At 46.4% G+C, this 15633-nt stretch overlaps 1 protein-coding gene across 7 annotated transcripts in view; it reads left to right on the top strand.

Annotated features, from left to right (window-relative positions):
• LOC124216791 (protein trachealess) overlaps positions 1 to 15633 on the top strand; it is a 179049-nt gene that overhangs the window by 123599 nt on the left and 39817 nt on the right. The window lies entirely within an intron of this gene.

The raw sequence follows: 15633 nt of genomic DNA, 5'->3' as shown, positions 1-15633 counted from the left end.
GTCGGCTACAGATCACGCCTTCCTACCCTAAACGCAACGTGCCTTGCACTACGTGCACCGTGTAGGTACGTCTCCGATCGCGAATATCGTATCGACGCCTCGAAAGAAGACAGACTCGTTGCAGTCGTAACCACGGACAACCGCGGTGTTCGTTCAGCCGAGTCACGTACGTACGTGCCGATTCGACTATGGATGCATGACGTTACTTGGGTGCAATGCTGTACACGCGCTGTATTCACGCTTCGCGTTCCCGCAATTGAAAATTGAAAAGTTTCCGAGAAACGGGAATAAAACGAGTTGAAGTTTTTTCTTCTCACATCGCATCGATTCGAGGATTCATTATTTGCCGTCTCTGTTATACACATTTATTTTACATTAGCCTACGAAATTGCGATTCAAAAATTGATCTTATCAATTAATCTCTCACTCAACGATATTTGTTAGTCGTATACGTAGGTATATGATGTACGAACGACGGTGGCAGCCGCAAAGCAGCGGTTGAAAACGCCTCACAATACTCCAGCAGATATATTACGTATATGTGATCAGGGACGCGGAGGAGTATAAGTGCAACCAAAGACGTCTACCTGGGACGAAACTTGTCGACTCGACTGCATCTGCGGGGTCCAGCTAGAGAAGATGGTATCAGAGACCGTGCCAAAGAAAACAATATCGTGTTGCTTGGCTAAAAAACACGTCGAGTCCTTGGTCGTAGGTACGGACCGCGTTTTACCCGGTGCCCTTGTCTCATCTACGGAGTCCCGGAGTCTCGAGTCTCGAGTCTTGCGTCGCCCTCGCCCAGATCTGCTCCTCCGGCCCTCTTCCGACAGGCAGTTAGTTACGGCCAAAGCACAGTCCCCACGATGCCCCCGCAAAGTAAAAATAATAATTTAACAATTATCTCCAGCATCTTCCCCGGTGCTCTCGACTCGCTTTCGACTCGCTCGCCGATCCTTATACCGCGAACCACAAAATTATGAGCTTGATGGCACTCGCATTTTTCGGGGGGAGTGCGAGGGCCGCACGAGCAGACGGAAAAAAGGGCGAAAGCCTATAAGACACCCCTGCGATGCGGAATGCAAGATTTCACAAATCGTTATACGCGGTGTCGTATTATTATCACTATTTTTTATTATTAATCGACGGTATCGTTAGGCACGGGATGGTCGTTATCCAGAAGTTAAGAATTAGGCAACAGATTTATTTTTATTAGCGTATAATAGATTCTATTGCCGAAGTGTTCCACATAAACGACAAATAGATACATTTCTATACGAGCCGCGTATGCAAATATGTATATATGTATATTCCATCTGCAAGAATACGTGCGCTATAAATGATCAATTCTTTTCAGCATACTAAAATCCGTATCTCATATTTTTATCTACACCGCTTCAGAGATTCAAAGTCCCGAATTAACCTCTGATCGCGTCGTAGGAAATTCTCGGAAATGATCACATCTTTTCGACAACACAATCGATTCTCGCCATGTCAAACGCGGTAGTATAACGTCTTGTTCTATGCGTGTGCAATACCTTTCCCAGACTCATCTTGAATCGTAAATAGATACACGTCTGACTCCAATATCTTATTTTTTATTATCATTATTTTTATTAGGTACCATAATTCCACTTTCTAAACACCTGCTGAATATTGGAGTCAGCAATCGCGTGCAGCATTTACAAGTTTGAAAAAAATTGACATCGCTTTCGTCATCTCACCATATACATATGAACATAAGGTAACGGACGATATTTCGGATAGCTAAATGAATCGAGAGACATTTTTTCCCTCGTTTCATCGCTCGTCGACTACCGGCTAAACTACGACACGTCCGTGTCTCTTATGGCCGACGTGACGCCGGTTTGCACTCCTGAAAAACGTGCCCCCGAAGGTTCAACCGCGTCCCGACGGCATAGGAACGACGTCGGCTATCCAGCAAAGCGCACATCGTTTGGAATCTTGTGAACCTTGGTGAAAGTGTCGCAACGAAAGTAGGGCTGACGGCGACATCGGGCACAAAACTGGCTCGATCCACGCGGGTGTCGCACCTACCACGAAACGAGCCTGCACGCGTTCAGTCATATACCTAGTTAGGTATAGGCGTAGATGTAATCCAGCAGCGGTCATACGGACAGTCGGCGTGCCTTCGCGTGGCCATTAGCGTGGGTGCGGCTCCTCCCCTTCCTCCTTATCCCCTTCCCTCCCACACCCCCTCCCCCACCCCATGACCCTCTCCGATTCTTTCCCCATTCAGTTACGACACGCGCACCCACACACGGAACGTCGGGGCGCACGCATATATAAAAAAAAACGCACCTTTGCAACGCGCTCATAAACAAATCGGCCGCGTTTTATTGGAATGTTAAAGCGGAATTGGTATTCCACTCGTCAGCCACCGAAAATATGTAAGCGCACGCCTCGCATGCCAATTTTTCCCGCGCAGGGCTGAGGAGCTCGGTTCAAGTATCGGGGCTCTCGGCTCTCGCTGCGCATCCGGTTGTCGTTCGCACCGTGTCACCCACCCGGTATATATGTATACTTTTATATATATATATATATATATATATATATATAAATATAAATATAAATATGTACATATACATACACACACACACGTATGTACGCGCGTGTACTACGTCACATATACTGCAGCTGTATTAAGTACGTGGACGTGCCGCAGTGTCACGCCGTTCCGTCTGTAGACACGGATTGAACGATTCGCGACGGGTGCAAATTATTTCCCATCGTGTGTACGAATGTGCGTAACTTACCCATGGCACCTATGTTCGAACCGATTACTCGAGTCACGTGCACCGCTTATTATACCGTATACGAGATATTTAACATTTTGGATGCCTTTTTCCATCCCCAAGTATTCCATCCTCGACATTCGACTAACGGCTCATCTGCAAGGACTCTCGTCGGGATAAGGAATATAATGTTTTCAAAAATTTTCTGCAAATATAATTGTGATGTGGTTGCGTTTTATTTACAACACGCTTAGGCAAAATTATAGCTGTTCTGATACGTGTTTTTCCGAGTGACGTTAAATTCAGGTTCATGTTTATCCCTTGAATTGTAACGTGAATAAAGAAAATATGCATGTCATTCTCAAACGACTATGTCAAGATTGTAAAAATTATTAAAATAAGGCAATTTCGGAAAGCGTTTTCAATCATTGCGAAACAAACCACGTTAGAAATTGGTGATTTCATAACTTGCAGGTTGCTGAAAGGCCACTTGAATGTTTTGAAAGTAGTACAAATTCTAAGTATATCTTGACAATCGTGAAATGATCCGTCTAATGTAATCATCTTGTTTCGTTCCAAAAGATAGACGAATTATAAGGGATAATTCGTGTTCGTGCTTGAAATTGACCCAACTTAACCTTCTTTATAACATGTAATACGAATCACCCGAAAAGGATCTGCGAATGAATGCAGAGGTCAGAAGGATCGTACCGAGGAGAGCAGCTACGATCGTATAAAATCCAGACCTGCGACATCGCGTAGGGAATGGCCGAAGCCAGTGTATGCGGTGAGTCGTGCAGGTTGTCGTGGTGAGCGATTGGCTATTTCACACCACATTGCCTCATTCTTTATAGTACAGCGTCAGCGTTCGGCCGACTCTATGCAACCCTGTGGGATTTCACTTGGTCATCGAATTTATCATGCTCAAAGAATCCGTTCCGAAACGACGTTGTATGATCGACTCTATAATCCGATCACATGTGATTGAAACGATCCGCATATGCGGTGCGAGACCGAGATATTGAATTATCCTGAAGATGGCTAGTAGTAACCTCGGCTTCGAGTCACACTGCACGACTCCATCTCGAATAAATAAGGAAACACTGCACTTTCGCGAGGGATGAATGGCAGCGATTCTTCTTCGCCGAAAATGCTGTTTCCAGAATTATTTCAGGTAAATCGCACCGAAGCTGTTTTTGAGTCGCGTGCATGACGGTTCGAAACGCAAGATTGTTTATACGATGTATGTAAAGATGTCCGAGACACCAAAATAGCGGACTGCTTTAACGGTGACGTTTGAGGTGATTTTCATTATCACAAGTAGGTAATGATCCGTGACTGACGAGAAGCTGCTCTCACAATTTAGAGAGTATATTTATTTTGGAATCTGGCAAATGAAAATTGCCACCCTAAAACTGTCCGATGAGCCTTTGAACTTCGGGGTCGAAGGTACGAATTTACCCAATTTCTGTGCGGAAGGTTTAATCGGGTTTCAATTGAAGAAAAGAAGCCACCGTACGCTTACATCGATCGTTCGAAAACTGGGCGAGGGTTGATCGATTGGCTGTATCAGCTGACGAACCGATCAGCTGTTCACCCGCGTTTAATGTCTGCTGCAGCTTGGACCTTTCCTCCTGAAATGACAATGGAGACGAAGGCCTAGCTTGGCGCCCTTCCTCGCCCTCCGCTCCCGAGGGAATCACGGGGAGCGTTTCGGCCTCTTATACAAGTGTCACGGAGCGTGGATCCGCCGAGACGAGCGCCTGTAACCTCGAGGTATCCGAGTCACCGATAGCAACGAAATACGTGATCGAGTCCGTTGGTACGGGGAAAACCAAAGGCCTGACCGACAACGATTATTGATTATAATCACCGTGAGCTACCGCTGCGCAAACCAATCAGAATATTTGCCGTCACGGTTAATGTTAACAGAGATACATATATAGTTGCAGGACAGCGGTACGGTCGTAGAGTGGAGGATGCGTTGGTTACATTAGTGGGCTCGAGGCAGCTAACTCGATCAAGGTAACCCGATCTGGTATGGAAATGGCCTGCAGTATGTCTCTACGGTGAAACAATGTTTAACCTGGGACACGGGTCGCGTATTGTTATTTTAATAGACATTATTTGATTTTAAAGTTCAGTGAATGCCAGTGTGTTCTTGAAGGGGGATTTGATTGCTCCGCGTCGATAGGGTCGAGCCCTGTTATTTCGTCCCCTGCTGGTCCCCATTTCCGACCAGTGGAGCCTAGCTGCCTACCCGGCGTCTTTGAATGCCGTGTGCCCCGCAATCCTGTACTGCACATCGGCACATCTGAGCTGGCCGCTTCCGCCTGCTTTCTTCCTACCCTCGGTTTCAAAACCAACCCACCTCGTGCGCCCAATTTTCACCGTAAGCGTATACTTTTCTCTCCCGTATCCTCGTGTTCGCCGTCTCCGTACCGAGTCAAAAGCCCGAATATACCCGGCGTACCCGAAAGCACTACTGAAACGCAAAAACTTGGAGCAAAACTGCCGAGGGAGCGGATCGCGACCGAGAAGGGGACATTTGAAACAGTCTATACGTGGCCTAGGGCTCCCAGCGATGCGTGCCTGTGTATGGGGGTTGATTGGCCGCAAAGGGGCGATGTGTGTGGACCGGGTGGCGGGTGGGAGCCGCTAAACTCGCCTCGAGTAAATAGAGTCTAATCAACTGCGAGGATCGACTGATCAGCCAGATTCCAAGCCAAAATCGGCCCCATTGTATATACAGTGGGTTTCCTCCCCCTATTCGCACCGGTTTCGAGATAAGGCCTCTTGCGGGCCAAATTTCCTTGTTCGTCGTTTCACTCTGCGCGCCTTATATGCTCAAAGATTTCCAGGAAAACGGTGTTTCCGCAAGTTTTTGGAAAAGTTGCACCTAAGATGGCTCGTATGTTTTATTGGTACGTATTTCAGACCTATCGTCAGTCCGTTGAAGAGGAAATTTCACGACCCAAGTGGATCAGGGATCCAACGTTAAGGAACATCTTTGCCTTGGCAGAAGTATAAAGTTCGCACGTTTCAATCGATTCAGAAGGCGTTATTTATGTACTAGTCTCGTCACAATAGCGGAGCTATTAATAACGCGCACGTAAAAAGAGGACGATCGTTTGAAAAGAACGAATCGGTAATTGAAAATTAGTCACGTCGCGAACCATTGTCTTTTTCGAATCCGCAAATACCTGCACATGACAGCTGTGCGTCCGCGAGCTCGTCGCACACGTCATCGGTTGACTCACGTCGTTGCCGCATTCTGAGCATCCTCGAAACAAAAGCGAATCAATTACATATCAAGTTTGATGTTCAGAAGATTCTTCCGACCAAATTCTAGGCTCTCGGATCGTTTCGCGATGTCCGTCGGAGTTAATTCGACGATATGGAATAAGGAAACGCGCTGCTGGAGATTTCACAGGCAAATGAACAAATCAATTTTCACGGAGGTAAACCCTTTCGGAGATTTAGAATTACACCGAGCCGTCTATGCGGTGACTAAACTACGTGCAGGCATCGCGACGATTCCGTTTTTACAGACGTATATAGTTGCAGTCTCTTCGTGCAACGGCGCTTAACGCACTCCAGAGATTTAAATTGACAGGCCGATTGTTGGCTTCTGACTCCCTTGAATCGCGATCAAGCATCACAATTAGCTACACGTGACGACGATGCCCGCGCCAATCCACCTCTGCAGCTTTACGACGCTATTACGGTGAGATACGGTAACTTTGCAAGTTAGTTACTACCTACGTTTTTTATTCGACTTACAGTGCATGCGTATGGAATACGCTTGTTGCGGATATACATCGAGGAGAAGACATGAGACACGTACCTATATACTCTGCGATATTGTCGTTGGAAACTTTTCCTTCGTCCCGATATTCTTACGAGATTCGATCAAAGAGTATATTCACATGAACAATGGCTTTAGATGGTAACAAGTCTGAAGAAAAAAAAATACGCCATCTTTTTCTTCTCTCACAAGTAGAAGTGCGATACCCGGAACGACACTCGAAGAAGCTGAACCGAAATCTAATGTGGAACCGAGTAAGCTGCTCGATCAAGATACAGGCGGTAGAAGTACGTTGCAAATTTTTTGACGAACCAACGCGTCTTCACACTATTACCTGATCCTCCACATCAGAGTCGACACGTATGTAACCGTGGTGAATTGGTTGTGGACTAAATGGAACAATACCGTAATTTGTTACTGGGAACAACAGCAGAGCTAAGCAACTCGGTGAACGAGGCTTAGATGATACGTGTCGAAGAGTGAGGTGTTCGACTCAATGCGTCCAAAGCAACGTAGTCGGGTAAATTTCTGGTTACGGGAGGCGTAATGGAATGCCAGTAAGAGACGCGGAGAAACGGCGAGAGACGGAGGCGGTAGTCTAGACAAATAGTCCCTCAACGACAATTTGGCTCCCCGCGTCGTCCTCGTCGAAACAAAGTTACACCAATCCGCCTCTTTCTGGGGGTGCGGCAGGGGGGCGGAGGGGGCGAGCAGAAGCTGGAATAATTAAGTGAGGCCGGGGCGCGCGAGTGAGCGAGAGAAAAAACTGCAGGGGAGAAAGAGAGGCCCTGACGTATTGAGCATCGGGTATATATAGCGTTCAACGAGGGGTTCTTTTTCCTTTGCCGTTGCAGAGAAAAAAAAAGGAGCGGAAAAAAGGAGAGAATGAAGAAGAGAGAAAGCAGACAGACGGAGAGAGAGAGAGAGAGAGAGAGAGAGAGAGAGAGAGAGAAATTACACCAATATCTGCCTGCCAGAACAACGATGCTGCTGGGAGGGTGTAGCGCTAATCTTTCTCGTCGACAGGCATAATTGGAAGACAAACGTAATTATAATGGCGGGCGCGCGATACCCTGCACCCGATTTTTTTTCTTCCCTCGTCGACCACGAGGGTGCGATGCGAAACCCATAGGCAAAGTTATTCGAAGAACGCGACCCTGACTGATGTTATTCGAGGTCCTGCGCCATCCATCAGCATCAGTCCCACAGGCAGACGATTAGTCCGGCCAGTATACACCCGATACCTATAATAACCATCGACACATCGCATATGCTTCAGCGTTTTTTATCAATCAATTCCCAGCCGCTGCATGTCCCGTTCCTCTTCCCGTCGACAAATTCTTCCTTTCTGTGACACGTTATTGCAACGTTGACGATGATCGTCGGATTTGCGAGGGTCCGGTCACCAAAATCGAAGTTGGATGATTTTGGAGGAGGGATTTCGAAGAAAACAATTTTTCACATTTGGCCTTCCATTATGATATTCGTATCCTATTAGTGTTTCCTCCGATTCCTCGAACAAGTGAATCTACACCGAAATCCTCAAACTGCTTCACCGAAATTTAATTTCATCTTGAGTAACCAGTACCTATGTTACATATAATATGATAAAAATCTGACTCATATCATCAGCGTGGAAGGAAGCTTGGGTAGTTTTGTTACAATCGACCAACTTCTAGGTACATACAGTTCTAAGCCCACGGTATCTTATCATAAGAATTCCCGCATGCGTATAACGAATGAAAAGAATGCAGAAAATAAGAGAAGGTGAGAAAGGGGGTGGAAGCAGAGAGGAAAGGAATAAGGGAATGGGGGATGTCTCGCTGGTGCCCGCACCTAATTTCACAGCAGTATTATAATCGCGATCTAATTTATAAAAGGGGTTCCGCAGAAGCTGGGTGGGCTGAATATTTCACAAGTTTATCTGTCGGACAGCCAGAGTGGCGCTATCGGCAAACTTCTTACCCGCGGCGCGCGCTTATTATTTTGAAAATACCCCGTCGCTCCAAATCGCGTTGCAGCGTATAAATACATGCAAGCCCGCGATCAGATGCTTTTTATTATTTATCACACGTTCCGCAGCTCTCGAGGCTCGAGAGAGGGTCTAAGGCAATAATCACCGACAATAAACGCGAATTGTACCTACTTGATTATTATTATTGTTCCGACTCCTTTTCAGACCCTCAAATAACTCGCGTCTCGTTAGTCGGCGGCTCCCCTGCAGCTGGAATCGGCTCTCGGTTGAACGCCGCGGCGCGACGACGCCCGATCCTGCAGGAGAGCCACGGAGATCCCGGGGGGTGAATGACTGTGACGCAATTTGAAAAATTACAAGAGGCCCGCGGTCCGTCGCCGTGCAAGACCTGTGTATTTTCGCATTCCACGAAGGACTTGCAGTGAATACGCAAGGCTTTTGCCGCAGGTATACGTATATACATATCCACCCGCTCTTCCCGTCTTCTTCCCTCCCTCCCTCCCTCCCTCCCTTCCGCCCTGCACCTCGCTTGCAATACCTTGAGGAGCGACTTACCGGAAGCGATGTATCTCCGGGTTTCTCCCTCTCTCATTCTCTCTTCGTCAAAATATTCCTGCAGGGAGAATATATTATCATTTACCTCGGAACTAACTAATTTCGAATTCAAATTTCACGATAAAAAAATCAAGAAAACTCACGTTATATCCGAGACGAAGTGTTCGGATATAATTGTTTCGGAGAATCGGTCTCAGCTGCAGCAGCAACGTTGCAACACACGTACGTACGTACCTGCTTTGCGGAGTTCCCAGGCAACGGGTGTAGGTACACACCGGCAATGTTCTCGCAACAAGGCGAATTACGCAAAAAGGGGGCGGGGGGAGAGGGGGTGTGTAGTTTATCGCGAGGACGTGGGGTTGCTCCAGGTAGGCGAATACGCCTCGCCGGTGTGGGTAGTTAGCGAGCATCGTAAGATAGGGGGCTCGTTATTGTAGGTACGGTGTTCCTAAATTGCCGCCCTAGGCCGGGACATCCCGCAGTCGCAGAGGAGAAACCACCGCCGACCTCGGTGCTCGACTAACCGGTGGACCAATTAACTTTCAATTAGAGAATTGAGATAACTCTTATCGCGTCCACGAGGGCGGATTTTATGGGCCTTTCTTTACCCACTGGGCGACGTTTATGTCCGCGCTGATACATGGCCGCGGCAAGGGTTAGAGATACCGATCGTTATAGACGCGTAAAAGGGATATTATCCGGATGAGGAGGTGAAGGATTGTAATATGCCTCGGGATCCCCGCGGCCAGACCTTAAGCGACTACCGCCGTTATCAATAATCCCGTAACAGAAGCCGCGAAATCCCAATTACGGGTAATTATGCAGCTGACGAACTCATCTATACGTGTAGTACTTGTCTTTCCAGTCGTACTCCAGATAGATTCCCAATTATTGCATAACACATCAGGCGAAATGCAACAATTTTGGTACGCTTATCGCACGACGTAAACAAGCAGTTTGTTTCTAACTTGGCGGTTCATTTGAGCCGCGATCATAAAAACCGACAGAGATGTCGTGTGCACGTACAGTAATAGAAAAGGTCCTAAAGCGTGGCGCGCTGCAGGGTTTAGGCTGTTTGAAATAATATGCTTGGGTATTGTGTGCCTGTATACGTATGTGGTGTGTACGTGTTTTTTTTTTTTTTTTTATTTCTTTCTTTTTCCTTTCTTTCTTTCTTTCACTTTTATACAAGGGAAGACAATGCCTGGGCGGTGATCGAGTAAACATGGAAGTGCATGGGTACAGGCTGCGGGGCAACAAACACGAGGCATCCATATGTATGATTATGAGGAAGAAGTTATCACCGGCTGCAACAGCACCGACCGACAGACTGCAGGGAAGGCACCTTCGGCCCGGGGACACGGAGGCAGAAACCCGCAGGCCGGTTCATATTTGTGCATTACGCTCACGTGCAACGATACAATAAGGATTCCTTGATGGCGGGGGATGCATGCTAAGTGCTGCTAGTCAACGCTGTTGGCTCGGTATCTCGTAGAGGTACCTACGGTGCACCTTGACTGCGGTGCGTCCACCTTGTCGAGGGATGCGTTCACTTGCAGCTTCGTAGTCTCCGTCGTCCGTTTATTCTCAACAGGTTTATCGGTACCTGCGATTTAAGGGAATCGGCATGAGGCACGGACGTCGTCGAGGCACATCTAGGTATACCCTGCCTACCTACGCGTTAGACGATGTCGTACACGGAATAAGAATCGTAACGCCCTGCGATCTACAATTTTTACTGCAACGCGGCTCGGCCCTTAACGCGCAATGCCCGATGCAAGCACCCATGGATCAGCTATAATGGGCGGAGGTGCAGTGCTTACTCGGGCTTTGTATAAAACTCGGATTACCCATCTCGCCGGAGAACCGTTAAATTCCATTTACTTCTTATACCATGAAGTACCTGTACCCGCGCTCGAATGCCTCACCACTAAATTTTCCGATGGCCACGTACACGAATTAGCTTAGAAGATTTGGACCACGCTGCTACCTGACTGCAGGTTTTTAGACACTCTACGGATTACTGATATAAACGGTATAAATATAAAGCTCGCAGTCCGTATAATGTACGCTTCGCGACTACCTACATTCACGTATGCATCTTATATTTTATGATAATGCTGCTCTACACCGACGACGGTACATTTCAGCAAATTAAACATTTCGAGGGTGAGATTCGAACCAGGAATCTTACGTGGTGCGACATCGATGACGCTACAATATCGATCTGGACGACTGTAAGAAGAAATCACCGAGTCAAACTTTGTCAGCAGAGTTTCGGTCGCGTGTATATATATTTTATATAATATAATAACGTCACCGGGAGAGGTAATCCCGGTCCAGTGGTCAGCTAATCAAGCATAGATGCGAAAAACACCCAAGAAACGGACATCGGTGCCACGCATGGCTTGGCGAGTGTCAGCCGCCCGAAGAGACGTCCTAATACCCGTGGAATCGAACCGTGACACTCGCGTTGCACGGTCGCTTGTGTATATATATATTATAGATATATATATATATATAGTTATATACATACATACATATATATATATATATATATATATATATACACACCGTCTCGGCATGGGCACAGCGGTATGCAGAGGGAGCTGACCCGAACGGTTGGTCGGAAACTTGCGAGAGGTAGTTAACCGGGAAAGAAGAATACATAACGGTCTAACGAAAGCAAATAACTATATACCTGCCGCGAGAAGCCGATTTACTCGCGATCGGTTCGATCCTGTACCGAATTAGGCATCAAACGATATTGCCCGAATACCGCTCAGCGATATTACGTGGATGGAAATCACACCAGAAATGCAGCTATTAGAGCAGTAATTCTTCGTCGAGGAGCCCCAGGCGAGGTCCGTGTGATACGAATGAACCGAATTTCGAAATAAGGTAAACCACAAGAGAGCTCGTGGTGTATAAAGAGCTGTGGATCCGGATTACATAGCGGACGGTTAGGGCGTGTTCATGCTCTCAAACAATCTCGGGTTTCAACCCCGATGAATTTACCGGTCAGTCAAGGTGGATTTGGTACCGCGTTCTTCTGGGTATCCAGCCCGATGCGAGCGGCAACGTTACACGACTTCACCACGGCGACAAAAAACCCTTGGTTCATTTAGACCCACGACTCGAACCCTGCATGGCCCTACCGCGTACTGGATGGTTGGCTCTTGTGTTTCAAGAGTAGCCGTGCCGAGTGTGACGAAGGGATCGACGGCCGCTGGGACCCGCTTCGAATGGCCCTACAGTTTACGCTATTATAGGTCAGGTCGAACTGGACTGGCAACAGTACTTCTCCAGCCGGATCATTGTTCTCCTCTGACCTTGCCGTGGGATTGAAATACGTCCTCCAGACGGATACGCGGTTCACGGAAGACCACAGACGTTCGAACACACCGCGGATGAAACAAGTGCGGGTTAAAATGAACCAACTCGTGACGTCCGGATCTTTGTTCCTTTTCCATTCAGTGCAGAACGCAATTCTTGCACGGTGTCTGGTCGAATCGCACCAAGGCTGTGCTGCAGGTGGAAAAAGAAATGTTCCAAACACTTCGTGATACCCGTAGTACTGAGATGCGAAGCGAAGTTTTTGGCTTTACCGCACGCAGCGTGCATAACTATTTGTGGGTATGTAATAGATCATCGGTAATCGCAACTCGAAAATGTCCTTTATGATACGAACGTCTTTAATATCTCCATGTATAGTATCTGTAATTCAGCTAAAGATGTAAAAAATGCTACACTGCGGAAGTTATTACGGGTATTTAAGTTCATACACCTGTGAGACTTGGAAAAATCCTCCAGTGTAACGGTGTATGTCTCATTTTTCAAAAGAATTTAGTTATAATAATGTTTTTCTCGTGCTTGTAGTTAATTTTCAGAATTTGTCAGATGTAATCAATATCACGTTGCCATTTCAAGGTCAATTGATCAGACAAATAACTATGCTCAAGTTAGTTAGCACCGATATTAGTTACTTTCAGCTGACAGAGGATAGAAGACCTGTTCTAAATCTGGAATGCTGCAAGACTAAGAGACCTAAATCTCGTAAACTTTTCACCTGATTTCCAACTAGTGCCTTTACTTCCGGCGGAACGTATCCTTAATCGTGAGCCGCATCATCTTGCAGATCATGATTTTCAAATTATCATGATATTTTATTTCAAACGAAGAATCACATCGCAGTACCAGAAAAGCCTCTTGTAAAGTGTACCTACATATAATCACACTCTCCGACATGAGGTTAATTGTTACAAGTGTTTTTTCTACTGCGGATCTGAGCACGTATAATAATCGCGGTACGCATTATAACGTTTGCCGATGTGAGTACCTCCATAGAAACAGCATATAGTAAACCTTGGTAACCCAAAATCGCACGACCCGTGTTCTAGGAGCGGCGTATCGCGCAGGAGAACTATTAATTTAGCAAGTTTGTGAAAGCACAGGTCTGATAAACCTGCACGGACTAATTCCCAGGCATGGAATAACTTTTGCGTCGGGTCTGATCCGCATTAAGATACGCCGCGTGTTCGTCGTCCCGTCCGTTCTGAACGAGCCAAGCCAAGTCAGGGTGGCTTGGTGCAGGATTAGGTTAGGTTGGGGTTAACTCGATGTTAGACTAGGCTACCAGCTATACCTCGGGTTACGTTCGGTGAACGATACACCAACGCAGGAGCATGCTTGTGCTTTTAGGAGTGCAAGCATCGTTCCGCAAACGCATGAAGAGAAGAAAGATGTAAACACCTATCGCAACCCTGAGTGCTGAGGTGCATACCTGTAAAGCTCAAGCTCCACGGGAGCATCTAGCATGCTCGACCCAGGGAAGGCACAGTCAGGGGTCGTTTCGTACAGCTCCCGCAGTTGTTATCGCGGTAGGGAACCGCGGTAAGCCTCGTCGCTTATACGAACAACTTGTTGATTGCCCTAGTACGGATCGCTGGCGTAGCCTCCGCACTCAGCGACTACCTATCGGACCTTGTCTTACAGCGAAACATACCCATTGCGGTGATGGACATCATGGAGAGTCAGGATTAGTGATGAAAATCTTGTCACACTTTGAACAACAAATAAGCTCGTTGATGATGGTTGAATTTTATTATCGCGATGATTCTCGTTGATCAATGTATCGCGGTGAAGGAATAAAGTTAACCAACGAGCGTATTTTGAAGTAAAAATAATGCCCACGACTGTATTTACACATTGCCACTGCATAGCTCATTGTTGGATATTTATACAGTAGCGTGCAACGGGAACTTACGAACCACAATGTGCTCTATCGTGAATTATTACTGAAGTCAAGGCTGTACCGATTCGTTGATGACTACATTTTAAGAACTGAGAGGTCGTACACTGTACCGGTTTAATGATTTCATCGGTATAGTTCCTATTTCTTCCAATGCAGAAATTGTTTGAAACTTTTATACTTGGCCTTTAAACATTCGGTAGAGCATGTATACTACGGTTTAGACTACTGTAGACCAAAGTATTTAGCGTTCAAGAGGTCCGGTAGGTCGTGTTGAGGAAAGAACTGCATGTGGCCGGCAGATCCCGAGTCCGTGACTGATCGTTAAAGTATAAACTGCGCGTATAATCGACGCGGCATAATGTCTTAACGATTATTCTTACTACGCGAGTCGCGGTTGTGTAATACAAAACGAACGGCTAACCGGTATACGTTATGACGGTGAATCTGGCATGGGGTTGGCGATGAATAACAAAAGCCCCGGGATGACTTTTTCGTATGCACTTAGCAATGATGGACTGCAGTCTCGCTTCTTCCTGGACGGTCTGACATGGGAACAGTACCTACGCGGTGCTATAGTGGGTACCGTTTCACGATGCAACTGTTTAAACTACGGGTGTACAAGTCCCTCGTGATGTGTCGATACGTTCGATCGCATTTTCGACTCAGGTTGAAGGGCACGTTTGAAAAAGTTATCAATACTGGGCGAACCGCGATTCTAAAATAGGTATCCATTTCGCTTGCTGGAGGAAAAAAAAAAGACTTTCGGTACACCAACTCTGCAATCGCTTTGTCAGCCTAGCAGGATCATTATTTACGAAGGCATTATACGTGAATTCGCATATGTGTATTATCCGTAGGGACGTTACATATCGTCAAGAAGTACACGGGGGTCAAGTCAAACTGACTTCACAGTGACTGGCTGGACTTGGAGTTATTTACGAGCGACTCTCGAGCGATTAACATTTGCATTATAAACGTTTAAGGGAACGGATCTTGAGACATATCATTATGCTCTGAGATATTTGAATGCAAAATTTACTCTTACGGAGCGTGTTTACATGTCACAAGTACAATGCATTCTCCGGTATAATAACCGAGCACTCTACAAGTAAATCTTTCACTAAAAATTGCACGATTATCAAGTGATTGTCAACCTCCGTGCATATTACCTGTAACGAAGAAACGTTGTAGTCATTATACCGAGGGTATTTTAAATGCACGTTATAATTGAGTCAAGTTTTTATTCAACACTCGAAAAAATTAAAAAAAGGATTTCATTTTCAGCTAG

The sequence above is a fragment of the Neodiprion pinetum genome, chromosome 4 (genome assembly GCF_021155775.2).
Source record: "Neodiprion pinetum isolate iyNeoPine1 chromosome 4, iyNeoPine1.2, whole genome shotgun sequence".
Lineage (NCBI taxonomy): Eukaryota > Metazoa > Arthropoda > Insecta > Hymenoptera > Diprionidae > Neodiprion > Neodiprion pinetum.
The sequence above is the reverse complement of the archived record's forward strand: the minus strand, read 5'-3'. Positions and strand labels throughout refer to the sequence as shown.